The sequence below is a fragment of the Monomorium pharaonis genome, chromosome 4 (genome assembly GCF_013373865.1).
Source record: "Monomorium pharaonis isolate MP-MQ-018 chromosome 4, ASM1337386v2, whole genome shotgun sequence".
NCBI lineage: Eukaryota > Metazoa > Arthropoda > Insecta > Hymenoptera > Formicidae > Monomorium > Monomorium pharaonis.
Window position 1 is genome coordinate 21,749,515 of NC_050470.1, and position 15,456 is coordinate 21,764,970.

General features: G+C 39.0%; 1 protein-coding gene across 1 annotated transcript in view; it reads left to right on the forward strand.

Annotated features, from left to right (window-relative positions):
* The first annotated feature begins 3,873 nt into the window (after positions 1-3,873).
* LOC105832198 (patched domain-containing protein 3) overlaps positions 3,874-15,456 on the forward strand; it is a 28,474-nt gene continuing 16,891 nt past the window's right edge. Inside the window, exon 1 of the mRNA XM_012672931.3 lies at positions 3,874-4,318. The gene's annotated coding sequence lies outside the window, so the exon portion shown is untranslated. The remainder of the gene's footprint in view (positions 4,319-15,456) is intronic.

The following is a 15,456-nucleotide window of genomic DNA, read 5'->3' on the forward strand; positions in this document are numbered from 1 at the left end:
GAAGAACTTGTGCGTGTTAATCACAAATTCCGGACAATTCCGATAATATTTCAGCTTTTTAGAAATCCTTTTTAGAAATATCCTCAGCAAGCAAGATTAACTTGCAACTTGCAGAAACATTTTCTGTATATTTTTATTTATAAAAATTTAAATAATATAATTTCCGAATTCTATGTAAATAAAAATATTTTAATCTTTTAATATCCATCGATTTTTAAATTTGTGGAACTAATTATATACAGTAAACACATATATTTCATATGACATATTTAATTTAATTTATGTTGCTAATAATAATATCGTATCATTTTATACTGAATATTTATATGTTCATAAAAAATTTATCGTAAAATGTTTTACATTTATTATGTATGTATACATATTTACAAGTATTATAACAAAGAAAAAAAAGATATTTTAACAAAATTTATAATTTCTCAAACTATATAACCAAACAAATTTTATTATAGCAAATGATATTAATATAAGACTGATAAATGTAAAACTATTAATTGAATAAAAATATGAATAAAAATAATTACAAAAATAATTTTAAATTTTCGTTTCTTTCAATCAAATTATTATTATTTATTATTTATTAATCATTAAATATTTAATTCTTTTTCAATAAATTTTTAATAAAAGTATTGTTTAATAATTCTTTATTATTTTAATTCATTGAGTTGTCTAAATTGTATCTTTCGCAGCATGTCGCAAAGAATTAACTTATTTTATTACTTTGTTATTGATGGAAGATTGCAATAAGATATCTAAAACATTCAATTCTTAATTTATGTTTATACAAAGCAGTATCGAATGGAGAATATAATAAAAATGTACATATATAAAGATTAATATAAAAATAACATAAAAATATATTAAATTTAAGTTTACGCATTCGGCAATTCTCTAGAGCAACTCTTATGAATATAAATAAGTTTCTAAAATAACGCTTTTATCACAAATTTCCATTTTATATTACTTAATAAACTCAATGACAAGCGGAATCTATCGCGTAAAATAATAACGAAAACGACACGTGTCAAACGACTTGCCGAATAAAATCACATTAAGCCGTAACGCTGAATAAATCATCGGAGGAATTTCCCCGGAGTGGTGGTATACATATCCGCAAATATATACCATTATCGCGGAACGATCGAGTCGATCAAGCGCGAAACGTGACGTAAAAGGAAACTGCCAGGTCGCGGAGTGCAGTAAATGCGCTGCGGTGGCTGATCGCCCGGGACTTTTATCGCTTCCTAATCTACGGACGAGAAGTGGAAGGTCAGACCCGAGTGTCTTGACGTTCACGGGGTGATAATGCATGTATTTACGGCTTGTCGATTTCCCTTTGTCCCTCTTGATGCGCGCCCGATCACTATTTCGTTATCGTCAGCACAGGCACGCGCGCCACGGTATGGACCAGTTTGCTTTCATGCTACGTCGAAAAAAAAAAAACTGCATATCACACCAGGTATCACGGATGTTCGGGACGTTCAACTAACGGTACGTTGCGGGAGAGAAGAAGAAAAACAGAGACGTTAACTAACGATTAAGAAAAAAAAAAAGAAAAAAGGATTGGAACGTAACGATAAGCAAATCTCGAGAACTACGGAGTTACTTAACGCGGAATGATTGATAATAGCGTGTCAACAATTTACGCATAAAAATATACGTCTGATAATAACGATGAGCAAGAGAGGAAGAGAAAGAAGTTGAATGGAGCTTAATAATTACTCGCGATTGCGAGTAAGACGTTTAACGTTATTAAAGTTGATTAAATTTCAAAACACCGCAACTCGCAATTAAAAATTTCTACCGCAAGCAACCATTTCCAATATTTATGCATAAGAATATGTATAAAATATAAGAGTACAAATAATATTCGAGTAATATTCTAGTACACATAAATAAAAGTTGTAAGTATAAAATATAAGAAAATAATTGGTGAACTATATTATGAAACACACACGCACACACACACATATACAGTGGCGATCAAAAGTTTTGGATCAGGCATATTCTTTCATATTTTGAATTTAGGAGAAATAAACAAAAAAAAGAATTTAACTTTAAATAAAATAACACATTTTACTATAAATAATCGTTGATAATGATTTAAAAAACATATAATAAATTAGCTATTATTTTTGGAATATTGCAAAAAAGATATTTGGCTCGAAACTTTTGATCGCCACTTATATATATAGATATATCAAATTAAAATTCATAATCTTCATCGGTTGGACGTAAGAAGCCTCATATCAAGGCAGTCTACTTTTTGGGAGAAAAGAATATATAAATATTTATCACGCATTACTTTATACACCATGGAATATTTATCACACTTAGTGAAAACAATAAGAAAGTATTTTTTCTTAAATAAGCCTCTCGGTCCGTTTCTTTTCGTCCGTTTTTCCTCCCTCCCTCTCAACGTGTTTCATTAATTCTCGGGCATAATTTTTTTTTGTTTTTTACGTAAGAATCCTTGACTGATTGAATTTACGTCTCGCGCATGATTCGTTCCTCGACTTATCTCGCGACGGCTGGAAATAGAGGAGAGGAGTCGGCGAACGTCGTCGTGATTTTGCGGCCGGAATGCCGTTTCCCCCCCGAGATATCGGGCAATATACGGGATACACGAGAGAAGAACACAGCCGCGGTCAGTTGTTACTTATTCGTGGCGCGCAACACGAACGACGTAACAAAGAGCCGGGTATCGATCCATTACGTAAATCGATGAAAGCGGGAGGGGGGGGGGGGGAGAGGTAATTTCGTCTGAGCCACGCGCGACCTCCGACACGACGTTTCGCAAAAACAACGGCGTCGTTTATGTAAACGTTCGCAACCGGTCCGGCAAGGAAGTGTCAAACTAGATAAGCGCGCGGCTGCATTCATTACTTCCGTTTACCACGGATGCGCCACGCTCCATGCGTTTGAGTTGCCACGCCGAGAGAAGATCAGCTCCCGAGATTGTACAGGACGGTCCATACGCCGTACGCCTCTCTCTGTCCCGTACATTCGAGAGTTTTCTCGCGCGCCTCTACCTTTCAAACGGCACCGATTATTAACTGGACCCGTTAGCCGTAATTAACCTATTGCGTCACGTTTGGAAATTAAATATATAAGAGATTAAATATCGTCGCGTTTTGCAAAATGTTACGAGGAATCAAAAATTTTAGATCATCCTATTAATACGTTTAAATATACCTACAACAAAATTTGAATTCTCCAATTAGTTCAAAAGCTATTAATTTTTTTATTCATTCTTGATTCTCGTTACTTATACTTGCAACTTTAAAAGTTTTGCTTGTTATATTAAAATGTTTTTTTTTTTATCGCGGTGTTTGTTCTTTTGCGCAATTGAAAAATGGAAGATGCAAAATATATACACGCTTTAATAAATTTTTAATAACCGGTCTATTTTGAACCCGAACACGGAATATACATGAAATAAATACGATCGCGGGGTTAAGGAGAGAAGCCTTATTTATTACAATAATCTCACGAAATGCCTCGCGATAAAATATTCGCCCCGAGAGAAGAATCTCGTCTGCCGTTGATAAATATGGACATTGACTTATTAAAATAAAAAAAAATAAAAAAAAAATAGATTTTTAGATAAAAACCTTGCAAGAACTTTCGGATTGTCTCGCGACTTTCTCCGGCGGACAGGAAATTTCCTCCGTATGCATATCGTAATTTCTCAAAATTCATGGCGAACGAGAGCTCCTCTTGACGAGGCTTCCCGCATCAGCTCGCTCTCGCGCGCGAGCGTACGCCTCGGCGCGGCGCGGCGGTGAGCGGACGCCGAGGAGCGGAGCGGAGCGGACGCGCGCGCGGCAGCGGCACGAGGGCGAGCGCGAGCGAGCAGGTATGAGCGGAATCTCGAGCGACGCGCCGAGCAGTTCGTATCTCGCTTCCCGGCGACGACGGTTCGGTTCCGCGCGCTGCTCGCCTTCACGCTCGCCTCGGCAAACAAATTCTCGATCGTCGATCATGACACGCGGACGGACGAGGACGTGCAGGTGAAAGAGATCCTTTTCTTCTTTTTTTTTTTCCTTCATCGCGCCTCCTCTGCCGCGACTCCGTCCGCGACCGTAGAGGACCCGCGACGAACGCCGGTGGCCACCGCGTGGAAGAGGAGAGGAAGAGGGAAGAGTAAAAGGGAAGAACAAGAGGGAGGAGAAAGATCGATATCGGCTCGGATACCGCCGGGACGATCTTCTAGTTGGTGGTGACAAAGTTTGTTGTGGAGAGAGAGAGAGAGTTTGTGGAGGATTTTAACGCGCTTCCGGCCGAATCAAGGAGCAAGGTAATTCACCGCCGTGTTATCGATCCTGACAATTTCGAAAACTCGGATCAATCCGGATTTTTCCGCTATCGTGACTAGAGATGACGCGAGTGAGCCTGAAGCGCTCTTCTGCTTTCTCCTCGCGCTTTCCGTTAGAATCTTCGGGGGTTTTTCATTTCTGTTGCATCAACGAGACCCTTGCCCGAAACGCGCAAAAACGCGGTGAGAAGCATCTCTCTTTTTTGTACACGAGGATTAACTTTTTTTTTTCACAGATCCGTGTGTATTTTCCCTTCGATTCGGTTGCGTACGCAAGAACGTTAAAGGGGATGAGACATAATTGGAGGGATTGGAGGAAGGGGCAAGAATAAATTAATACAAATAGGTCCGCGATTGATACTTGATTGAATATACCGATTTGCACGTAACGCACCTCTTCCCTCCGGTTCAGCATCCTGAGTTTTACGTGTTCGCGCCTCTTTTTTTTTTTTTTTTTTATTTGAGGAGAGAAAGCAGGATAAAATTATCGTAGAAAGTGAAGACAAGGAAAACGGACTTGCCGCGAGGCACGTAATTAACTAACTCGAATTAATTGCACAATTCGTACTGTTCGGTAAGTAAATGACGCCTGAGCGAGTCGTAATCGTCTCATCAAGCCGTCCGTGACGCGCGGTGCATAGTTAACTCGCGGATTGCAGTGCGGCCGAGAATAAAAAGCGGCAACGCTTTTGCGCTTGCAATCGGATCGGCGATGCCGATCGGTAACGAAACCGCGAAAGTTTTACGAAAACCGCGAACGTCTCCGGCGCGACGTAGATAACGGGGCACAACGCACGTCCGTACAATGATAGAAAAATGTCGAAGTTTTGGGAACCAAACATCTCTTATAACGTCTTCTTCGATATTTATTTGTTATAGAACAATTTATTCTTGTGAAGACGTAATATATATTTCTAGGAAGTGCATCACATTTTTCTTATTAATTGGCTTATTTCCTTAGGAATAAAATTTTTAGAGTAAAATATACAATACTTTCCATAAAAAAATTTTCATTATTTTTCTCCAATAATCTGGTTTATTTAAATAAAGCGAATTACATGTTTTATTTCTCGTAAACGAATTATTGATTTTTACGCACAGTGGATGTTATCTCTTTAAATAAGGTATATTTTACAGAAATTTATTTCAGAAGCATATGACATAGAATATTTTACCGACATGTATATTTTGTTTCTACAAGTAAATTTTTTTATAACAAATAAATATCGAAGAGAACGTCACAAGAAATATTTGATCCATAATATTTCGACATTTTTCTCTCAGTGCATGTTATGGAATATAATATTTTATCCAAGTTTAGTAGAAATTAATTTAACGGGCCGGCACGCGGTTACGTTTCCTCAATTTAAAAATGTCTCCCTTTTGCGGAAGAGTCCTGCTTCCCGCCGTGTAAACAGGAAGCGCGCTTTTGTTACTATTATATTATGTTATGCCCGCGCAGCTTAGTGCTGAGGCCTTAGTCATCGTTTACGGTGTTATGAGCCCTGCCGTCGACTCACTTTCGTGTTAACTCATTGTCTCAGAACTACTTATTATCTTATTAGAGGCCATTGTACCGTCTCTAAATAATAAAATGACGGCGGGGCCGTAGTGGGAATCGGTCGTTTCGAGGATCCACGGAAGTCGGATTTTGTGGAAGTGACAGTGCCGTGCCGCGCAGGATGTGCGAGATTAAAAACTCCTTCGTGTCAAGGATACGCGAGGCGTTTTTGCGAAACGATATTTATTTTTTTTCCTTATTTGAAAGGCATATTTTTATAAAACTGTTTCTTTATCTAGATAATTTTATAAATTATGTGGACAAAGGCAAACTGCGCATAGTTTAGCATAACTTAGTATAATTAAATAATAGTAAGAAGAAATCGATGGAAGTTTCAAACATAAGTGAGACAAGAGAAAATATCTTTTTTTTTTTTATCAAAGCAAATCTCGCCTAGTAATAATTTTGCGTGAATTTTACAATTTCATATACTTGTAAATATATTTGCCGATTTCGAAATACAGTCGTAAATTGAAAGGTTTAGGATCTTGTTATATCGTTTAGGATTGTGTTTCAAAACCGACAGATTTTTGCAACGAACCGGTTTGGTCGAAAATAATTACTTTCTTCTCTTATGTATAATTAATTACCGATGTAATAACTGCGTCGCCACACATTGCTGATTACTCAGCGACAAGCGTATCAGCTCAAACGTGAAAAATTAAATGTCAATGAAGATACGTTTATTTTTTCCTTTCTCTCTCTCTTTTTTTTTTTTTAACTCAAACGCTTAATCTGCGTTTAAACGACGAATAATATTTACGTCTTATTCCGGCCACAATCCATTTCGCAATGACGGAGAACAGAGATTTCAGCCGCGGTTATAAAGAAAAAAAAAATAGTATCGCTCTCCAACAACGGGTCAATCAACCGCGCTGTTGATATATTCCTTGAACATCCCCGTTCCCGTAACAAATTGTTGACCTCGGAGGGGGAATTGCATATTACTGATCGGCAAATCCGTAGCGAGGGGACGCTCTGCTGATATTCGCAAGGGCCACGTCCATCGTTTTTCGTCGCGCTGAGAAAAATCATTCCGACGAGAGAAGCCCCCGTAAAACGCGTCGCTGCGAAACGGCCGCGTTCGCTTTCGGATTATTTCGGTCGGCGAGATATATTTTTATACCGTCGTCACGAGAGGCTCGAGCTTTCAATTCGTAGAACAAGACCCTTTTTTTCCCCCCGCGAACGTTACTCGTCAAAATCGGATAAAGTCAACAAAACGCCTTGCGAAACGTGTCTCTACCGCGGATCTGGAATGAAATTGGAAAGTCAGATTTGGCGCGACAGGGGAACTTCACGGGGGTAAACCCCTGGGAAAGTGTGCTGTCAGGTGGTTTCGGTCGGTGCGAGTATACGAGAGCCATGCCGCCCGTATATATAAATAACACGAGGGTGTAAGAGAAACGAAGATATTTATGTCCCCATCCCACCCCCTTTGCGACACTTTTATTAAATTTATACATATATACACTGAGAAAAATATCTGGTGAGATTAATCAGAATTCTAGTTACACAATTATTCACTATACGGTTTAGTAAACTGAATCTGAATTCTGGTGAGATTATCTGAACTCTGGTGAATTAACCAGAATTCTGGCTACATTGAAAAAAATATCTGGTGAGATTAACCAGAAATCTGATCACACGATTATCACCAGAATTCTGATTAATTTCACCAGATACTTTTCTCAGTGTAAATACATATAATGTATGTATATAAAACATGGTGACGGCAATCAATCAGAGCGTCAGCCGGCCATTTCAATGTGCTACCGCGCCGCCACCCGAGCGCGACGTGCGACTAAGACCCTCTTCGCCCCTCCCCCCTCCCCTCCATCAAGTCGCTCTGAATATCGCGATTTATCTGCCGCGCGTCCGCACAGCCGCCCTCACTGTTACGATTATCGTTCCGAGATAATCTTCTTCTTTTTTTTTAATTTTTCCTTCGTTCTCTTCGAGGCATCGTCGCAACGTCCGTGTCCGTCGCGCGCAACGATTCCACGCGCTTGGGCCGGTCCCCCCCCTCTCCCCCTCCGGGCGCAAGTGGAACGAGAGCGCGAAATTAACGTTTTCGCGTGCTATCTCCTCGCGAAACCGGAGCGAGCGAGTGAGCGAGCGCGGGTGTAAATTGCGTCGATTGTATACGCGCGGCGACGACGACGGAAAGGGATCCGTTGCTCTCCGTCTCTCACATCCCGGACGACGCGGATAAGAGCGGCAATTTTGTTTCGTCGACGATAGACCGCGCGACGCGCGATCGGAGGTCTCGCTCGCGCGATCTGTCTGTCTATTTAAATTGGAGAAAAGCGAGCGCGGGCGAGTCGCGGAAAGAGAGAGGGCCCTCCGGTAACGTGTATACACCCGGGGGGGGGGGGGAGCCGCATCGCGCCGACGTCGCCGAGAGACCGGCCGATTCCCCGTAACCGATAAATTAAACACACGGAATATCTCTTCCGGTATGAAAGCACGCGACCGGCGGCGGCGCGCGCCCCGCAAAGCTGTCATTTTCGTCGGAAGAAATCGAGCGGCGTGATCGAGGCGCGCGTGTTATACGTTTCCCCCCAACGTGAAAAGGTATCGTTGTTTCCGATAATAATGATTCAAATCGATGAGTCAAATTGTAAACTCGGTGTATGATTTCATACGGCGCGGGGCACCCGATCTCCCGCGAATTTTTCTCGTGAAATAATAATCGCGCTTCCCCCTTCCCCCCCCCCCATCCTTTCCCCTGACAGGCCAATAAAACGAGGAGATTTCTAAGTGGTAGAATAATAAAATTATATTTAATGCTCTAAAATCTCGGTCAAATAAAACTCGGGATTTTAGTGCATTAAATACGATTTTGTTTTTGCGACATTTAGAAAACTCCTCGTTTTATTAACCATTTGATGTATTAATTTATAGAGACGCATCAAGATTTTTTGACGCCAAATCGAATCAAATTTTTTTTTCTTCAATCAAATCTGAATCGAACTAAATCAAGAAAATTTTTATCTGAATCAAATTTAATTATACTGAATCGAGAAATCGTAATTTTTAATTAACATAATTATTGTTTAATTTTGTAATACATAGATAATAAATATGATTATCATACATGTGTTTCATATTCGAAACTTTCTCTTACACTGATAGAAAAATGTATTTGTAGTTATTGCATAGTAAAATAATTATAGCTAGGAATATCTTTTTTATAGTAATTATTACTATAATATTGGTAATAATAACTATATTTATAGTAAATACTTATAATGATCATTTTATGGTACAACTATATTAAAATCTCCATTTTGGTTATAGCAATCATATAAGTTGCATAAACCAATATTATAGTTATGAAAACTATATACAGTTTAAACTATAATTTACATTGTTGAATAACCATAAAAATATGGTTGGATCCAAAAATTACTATAAATTATAGTAATATTATAGTTACCGCAACTATTTTTTCTATCAGTGTAGATTCACAGTGAAAAAAGGATCTTGTTGAATTAATTGGAAATCTGGTAGGTTCGACCTTTATGGTTCAGATTCTAGTTGAACCTACCAGATTTCCAATTAATACAACAAGACTTTTTTTAGTGCGATAATTTTAAAATTTTTGAAATATTTCAAATTCTGATTCGAATCGAATCAGGTAAGATTCGTGTATAGTTCGTGCATTTCTTTTAGTTTAAATGTTAATTCTAACAATGTTTCGTGAAATTTATGTTTTATTCAATCTACACTGAGAAAAATATCCGATGAAAATAACCAGAATTCTGGTTACATGATTATTCACCATACGATTTAGTAAGCTGAATCTGAATTCTGGTGAGATTAACCAGAATTCTGCTTCAGGATTATTCCCCAGAATTCTGATTAATTTCACCAGATATTTTTCTCAATGTATTTGTGTAAGTAGATCAATAACGTTTATTACGGTTTCCTTCAAGATATCGACAGATCTCATCAATTGCGACAGCACTCGTCAATTACGCAGATTGTAACATGGAAATATGTAAATATCCGTGGTGATAAAAAAAAACCCGAAGATTTCATAGTTGATTTCGCAAATAGAATCGGCAGATTTATGATTTATATCCGACCTCGCAACATTTGTCGCTATAAAAGGTTGTGTCCCCTTCGAGTAAATCAATCCTATAAATACTCATTTGCGTATAAATATACATTCTTTAAAAAAAAATTCGCTAAGAAAATAAGGGTATTTTTATGTGTCCACTTGAACCTCAGTTCAACACAGTTCTCAAGCTCTAGGTCGTCCGTTTATATGTTTGCTTGGTTTTAGATTGATAGTGATCGCACGCTGCTCATTATAGAGCAGAGATTTATGTCATGGTAATAAGGTTCACCGTGGTGTAGAGAGCAGCATAATTCACGCTCACATGCATGAAGCAACCGAAGCGTCAACTTTTTCCTAGCGAGAAGCGAGTGCCTCCTGAAGAATTTCTTTTTACGTCAACGCGTTGATCGAGGATTTACCTTGTTACGCTACTTATACGTAGCCTCAGGCACGGTCAAGTTGTGTATACCGTGAAATATTATCTCCATAATTAAACCATCTAAATAATAATAATAATAAATAATAATACGCAAGTACTAGGAAGTCGGGAAAATCGCGTGTTTGTTCTTACGTGCGTGTCCGCCAATAAATAAAAGTGTAAACCTCAGATTATGCAATACACCGTCTCGGGCAATTTTTAACTTCTCGAGGCGTTTCCGTTGGATTCTAAACTTTTTAATATATATCGGCTTGCATTTTCAACCGATGACGCTTGGAAAAAGCTTGATATCTGAGGAATAGAGAGGTGTGCGTTGATGCAAAGGTGTGTTCCGGTCCACTAGCACACATGCGATAACACACTTATAAATATGCGCTACGCACGCGAGTTATAAAAGCTCGATTTATGTACGTCATTTTAAGAAACGCAACCCAACCTTGTCCCGATTCCCTTTCTGTAATGATCGCTCGCAATGATGGACGATTTTGCAATAGTTCATGGCTTTAAAAATAAAAAAAGAAACAAAGGAGACGAAAGAACCGGTAGCGTCGCAGCGCTTAATCCTTTTGCCGGCGGACATAGCTTGAAATCTTTAACTTCTGATAGCTAGAAATATTAAGGAGATACCAAACGTGTACTGCACTTGTACGACTGTGAATTTTCGATGTGACTACAATATCCGCTTATTGCAACTTCGTAAATGTTCTGGAGCGATGTAAGATATCTTTCAATGTGCTTAAGCAACATTTTATCGCAATTATTATCAGTGTTCCTGCGATTGTATCTTTGCGAAGCATGAAAGTTTCCGATTGCTACACTGGAAAAATTTAATTGTACGGAGCAAAAATTTGGAACACACTGGATAATAATTTGGTTGAAATATAATCAAATACTAAACGTTTAGTAACTGCAACCAAAAATTGATTGTATCAGCTTAACATTTTTATATATTTTGTTTTCTCTAAAATACATTTAATAGGTACAACAAATAAAAGTACAGTAATGCCAACCAAATCTGTTACGCACACAAATATTTAGTTCCAAGCAAAAAAATAATTTTTTCAGTATACGTCTAATTAAGTTTTCTCGTGATTCTTCCAACTTGTAGAATTGGTTCTTCCTCAATGAAAGTATTGGTGAGAGAATGAGATCATCGTTCGTCATAACTTTCCAATCCACAATATTGTAACAATATATTCTCACATTGATACAGTATTAGTGAAAGAAAACCGTCTGTCAGTTATAAATATATATACATATATACATATGATATACACCTTTTAAAGAAATATACATGAAAGAAAGAATGACAACAATAAATAGTTATCTATATTAAGATATTGAAATACAAACGATGAAGATTAAATACAAGAGAACCAGACTTTCTTTCATCAAATAAATCGTCCGAGAGATCTCTACTTCAAAATGGAGAACTTCTCTGTCCACAAACCACCAACCAACTTGCTACCTGTGGCTATAATAATTCGATAAATACCGCGATAAGTTTAGGTCATTGCATACCAAAGAGATTAAGGGTCTTTCAAAAAAAATAGAAAGTTTCTTTTCATCTCTAACTAATGCATGACATTAAACGAGTTTTCCTTTTCGAATATCACATTTTTGCTTAAAGAAAATATTTCATGTAAATACGTAAAATCTTCAGGATCTTTTCGTTTTTTTTTTTTAAGTATTAAATCTTAAATTATAATCTCTTGAATATTTTATTAGCTAATACACATATATACAAATTTTTTAAGAAGTTATTAAAATTTAATTTCTATAAAATATTTAATGTCTATAAAAAATATAATATTTATTAATTCAAGTGCATAAACGTGTGATGGGTGTTTTTCGCGAATCGTCGATGCATCGAGATATTCGCGCTAAGATAAAAATCGACACCAATTTCAGAAAAAAAACTGTCATTAAAACTGCAATCGCAGGTCGCGGAATACCTTATACGTATACATAGCCTTGGACAATTGCTTTCGCACAAACACACGCGCCTATACACAATTAATAATTTTTATACAGTATTTACCTCGTTTAAAATTAAAATTAATTCCCAACTTGCCGCGACAGCGCGAGATTGTCATTATATGACAGGTGGCTCGTTTTACAAGGCAGAAAAAAAATCTGTATTATTGTCGCCGCGATTGCGGTGCCGCGATTGCGACGCGACGTCGCGATTGCACCGGCTCGCCTTCGAGAGAAAAGGACAGAGCCGAGTCGGGCGAGCGAGTTTACCGCGGGTCTCCTATTCGGGGCACTCGAGAGACTATCCCGAGTATGTTACTTTCGTAATTTTATTACCGAAGCTGCATCTCGGCCAGGCCATTGCATGCCAGTTATTTTTTTCCTTACCCCGGGACACACATAAATCTCCGCGCGCGCGCGCGCGCGCGTGTGTGTGTGTGTGTGTGTGTGTGTGTGTGTGTGTCACTCTCACTTTCGTTTTGCGTAAGGTATATCCGGGATATCGAACGAAATGAAGTCGTTCGCCGCCGAGGAAACCGCTCGAGAGTTCAACTGCTGCGAACGAGAGATCACGTAATCCCTTTTTTTTTTAACGAAACCGCGCGCGATCATCGCGAGCGGAATCTCGAACGCTTTCGTGTCTCAAAAAGACGATTCCGCTCGGAAGTTATCCGCTGTCTATCCGCCGAAGCACTTCCAGGAAACTTGAACGGCGTTCCAGGAATCGGGAGACGTGAAATTTTAATCGGAGCAAGACTTTCCGCCGCGAGAATCCGAGATTTCAATCGAGATTAATGAGATCTTATTAAAGATCTTATTAAAGAGATCGTATTAAAGATCAGACCTGTGCTGCGGCTTTAAGGATTTTCGATCGAGCTTTCCTAAGTACAATTTCCGCAAAAGAAGCCCGCGTTGAAATTGCACGGCAAAATTATGAAACTATCCGCGGATAATTGGCGGAAAATCCATTATCCAGTGAAAACGCTGAACCTCCGCAAAGGCAGACACTCCGGCGGGAGGGATGCGCGTCCGCGAGACAAAGAGAACGGAAGACACGCAATCCGAGGGGTGTTGAGGACACTTGGAAAGGGTGGCGCGTGCCGGAGACGCCGCGACAGACAAGAACGAAAGCGCGCGCGCCTGTAAATAACGAAATGGAAAATTCTCTCCTCAGTCACGGCATACTTTCACATCGGCACTTCGCTGCACTTGCCGCTTATCGTTAAAGGCAAAGAAGAATCGGGCGTGCGCGCGCGCTCGCTCGCTCGCGCGCGCACGCACGCACGTTCGTGCCTCCTCGCGGGCACGTGCGTACGCATTTACGCACCTGCGTGCGCGTGAAAGGTATTTGACGAAAGGACGAAAGGGAGGCCGAGCCGCCGCCGCCGCCGTGATTGCGACAAACGAGAATGTTGCCGGCGAATAACGGCGTTTAATCGTTGTGTTATTAGTGTAACGATCGCGAACGATGCAAATTGCAACTTTAATATGATAATATCGCACGTTCACCGTTGCCGCGATCGGAACGGATTTGGATTCGGCGGTAATCAAGGAGTAGCGTTCTTTTCTTTTTTTTTTTCGCAGCGCACGTACCATACGTATCGCAAAATCGCGCCCATTAGGGCCGCGGAGGGGGAGGAGAAAAAATTGCGACACGATAATGGGTGACGCGTATTGAATACGCGCGCGGCTCGGGTTTCGTATGCGTCGTTAATTGCGCGACATTTGCGCAAACTCCAGATGTTACAGTACTTTCAAACGTTACAAACGTTACAAGTAAATCATTTCCCGTTAGTGACTAATGAGGTGGACGTAAACGATGTGAAATGGATTTAAATAAATGGCGAACGCGAATAATGACGTAACGTTCGCGTAATATTTCAATCGCACAATGGCCGCTGTGTGGTGTTTCTTTTTTTTTTCTTGTCGCCAATTTGATTGGCATTCAATTTCCCTACGGGCCGTTCGCCGTATTCGTATAATATTTTGACAACAGTAATAATATTCGTGGCGCAGGAAGAAGAACAAACGCACATATGGCGCGCGGCGCTGCGCCAAATCTAATAAAATAATCAGCGGCCAAAATCAATAATCTAGCAGTAACGGAAGATGAATTATTGTATCATCAATTAAAAACTCGTTCACCGACTCACTTTCAGTCACTTGAACGTACTCCACTAACTCCGGCTGGTCTCCAGGAAGTAATCACTCTTATGCTTGAATATACTTTCCCTGTGTTGCCGCGAGTTTTTATCCGTATAATTTCATTCCCACTGAGTCCATCGGCTATTATTATAGTAATATTAGAAGGCAGTGGCAAGGAAAGTCGTTTTTTTTATTTAAGCGCCACGCTGATGACGAAACTCGTTGGGGGGGGCAGCAATAATTATCGATAAATAATAACGTGCTATCACATTTATGATTAATAAATGAAAATAACGGTTTTAATAATAAAATGCAACTTACGTCCTCGTTACTTTTATCGTCTAACAAATAATTTTCTCCTAATAATCGTCTAATGTCGTTGTAATAAATTAATAACGCTAGCTGTGTCCGCCGCTCCGTGCGTCTTTCTATGGAAATTACGTGCGAGATTTTTTTTTCACGTAATCAGGAGACTTGGAGGACGCGCTCGGTGAAATTGAACAATTAAAATTCTGCGAGTGACCCGTTAAGACGCGTGTCTTACATTTTTAACTATCATTTGAAACCTCGGAATCATTAATCATTTAATCGTCGTCTTAAAGAGTCGATAATTTATTATCTGAAAGATCAGCAAATATTTCTTTAAGTAAAAGAAATACATCTGTAATAGAAGATACCAATCATTCAAGGAACTTCATTTTAAGCTTGACATTGGTTTCATAAATCTTTATAAATAATTATTGATGATTATATGTATTTTTATATTTTTTTTTTTTATTCTTTAAAACATTTTACTGCGCGAATTCGTGCCACGTTTCTACCATCTGAGATCATCAGTTTCAGACGTGATATTATTTTAATTTTAGATCTGTGGTATCGTAAACTCTCGACATTATAAAATTTTAATTTCGTTCGTTTCTTTTTCAAAA